The 2,382-nt window shown below is 32.8% G+C and overlaps 1 protein-coding gene across 1 annotated transcript in view; it reads left to right on the forward strand.

Moving 5' to 3' along the window:
* Positions 1–383, forward strand: part of LOC102306119 (N-fatty-acyl-amino acid synthase/hydrolase PM20D1.2) — a gene marked incomplete in the record, with an annotated part of 5,815 nt that extends 5,432 nt beyond the window's left edge. Inside the window, 1 exon segment of the mRNA XM_042224282.1 lies at positions 1–383.
* Between the last annotated feature and the right edge of the window lie 1,999 nt (positions 384–2,382).

The following is a 2,382-nucleotide window of genomic DNA, read 5'->3' on the forward strand; positions in this document are numbered from 1 at the left end:
CTGACTCTTTTCAGTGATATGTGAGTAGATAGAGCACTGACCTTTCTGCAGTAAAATCGCTGTGAATTGGCCATCTAGAATTTTGCATTCAAGATTAAGTTTTGGTGCTCTATGCAGACTGATGTACTATTTTTTTCTGAACTCTATGGTGGTATGATATGATACAATTAACCAGTTATTATATATGTCTTATTGTGGGACACTGATAGTAGTGCAGTCATAAAGATACATCTCATGGCTTTTTGATTTGGACCGCTCATAATGAATAGTACTAATGACAGCACTACCTACAGGGATGCTTAATTTAAATAAAATACTGGATTTAATGTTCAAAGAATGCTGTGTTTTACTGGCTGACTCATTAAAATGATTTGTAAATGTGATTGAATCTGTGCACAATTTTATTTTTAATTACCCATCAGCCATAAGAAAGGAGGATCGAGTGTTGTCATCAGCCTGAATGTTGTGCCACCTAGGATTTTCAAAATGATTCCATACTTGCATGTACTAAAAATCTCAGATGAGTCTGAATCACAGTTACTTTGACCTAACAGAATTTTCCCATAATTATTTCTGATGAAACACAAAATGAAATTCCTTTTTACACTTGTGCTATATACAGTACATATGAGGAATTTTACAACAGGTTTAGAATAAGTAACATTTCTGAAAATGTGACAGTTTTATCCAGGTAACAATCTTCCATCTGTAATAAAAAATAGCTTTAATGTAGAGTAAAGAAGACAAGAAAAGAGTTATTAATTAAAGCAAATGACACACAAGTGGTTTTGCACAAATTTGCATATTACCTTTCACAGATGGAACGTAGTGACCTTAAAAATTAAAATGCATTAACACAGCAGCCAAAACATGAAATCTTAAAATAAAATCTTAAGATGCTTAAAGTGAAGGTCATTAGTAATTGCAGATTTTTACTTGCAGATTTCAAAGCGGATGTGATGGTTATTCCCTCAAGGCCCAATGTGTCCTATTTGATACATGAGTTTTTACATTTTTAATAAAAAAAAGATGTTGCAAATTAAAACTCTTATATGCAAATTACATTTATTTAATTACTTTGAAAACATTTGTCAGACTGCTCAATCGACACTTCAATTAAAAAAAAACGATTCTGAATTTTTCATTTTGAAAATTTTATTTTTATTTAATTTATATTTTAAGTTGTAAAAAATAAGTAATGAGCTTTTTCTAAAACCAGTCATATAACAAATGTCAAAGTCATTTTGGTCATCAAAACTAAGTGCTTTTCAACTTTTCATTCAAAAGCTTTGATTTTGTTTTATTGATGAGCCAACAGAATGTACTCTGTTGTAGTTTTTCTTATTCTGTTCAACTAAAATATTTGTTCTGACTTAAAAGTCAACCCAAAGTGAAACCCAAAGTCACTCCTTTGTGTTTCACATATCTTATTAAAAATTTCATTCATTTTTACAAATGTATACACGTTTCCAGCAACCAAAACCAATTACTTTTTAATATTTTCTACACAGAAACGGTGGGTCTTGCTTCATAGTTAGCATCCTCAAATGAATAATCTAATTATATTAATTATAATTAATAATATTTTATTTCATATGTTGCCAAACCTGGATTAGGTCACACAAGGGTTAGACTCCGAAGGCCAAACCTCAAAACAATAAAATTCAGATGAAGGACATGAATTTGTGCTTAAATGATCAAAACTGTCCAAATGTGGCATAACATTATACTGACCCATAAAAACAAGCTGAAACCCCAAATTCAGAACAAATACCACTGATATCTCCTCTGAGGATTTTGAACTAGTGTTGGTTCTGCTGATTGTGTGGTACATTGCAGGCTTATATCGTTTGTTGTTTTTGTGCATATAGATTTCTTTTTTTTTGATTTCACTGTGAGATTGCAGATTCCGTCACTAGCAAATTTCATTTGTGTCTCCATTTATACAGCCTTTTTTCCTAAATGCAGTACTGTCCAAAAGTTTTAGGCAGGTGAGAAAAAAATGCTGTAAACAAAGAATGCTTTCACAAATATAAATGATTGTTTATTGGCCCCATATGTATTCTGCAGCAGGACAACGACCCCAAATATACAGCCAAAGTCATTAAGAACTACTAAATCAAATCAATATTTGATGACCCCCTTGCTTCAAACAGCATCAATTCTTCTAGGTACACTTGCACACAGTTTTTAAAGGAACTCAGCTGGTAGGTTGTTCCAAACAGCTTCGAGAACTAACCACAGATCTTCTGCGGATATAGGCTTCCTCACATCCTTCTGTCTCTTCATGTAATCCCAGACACATTGATGATGTTGAGATCAGGGCTCTGTGGGGGCCAAACCATCACATCCAGTACTTCTTGCTCTTCTTCATGCTGAAGA

Source organism: Haplochromis burtoni, unplaced genomic scaffold (genome assembly GCF_018398535.1).
Source record: "Haplochromis burtoni strain Fernald_Lab_line unplaced genomic scaffold, NCSU_Asbu1 Contig_134, whole genome shotgun sequence".
Classification (NCBI taxonomy): Eukaryota; Metazoa; Chordata; class Actinopteri; order Cichliformes; family Cichlidae; genus Haplochromis; species Haplochromis burtoni.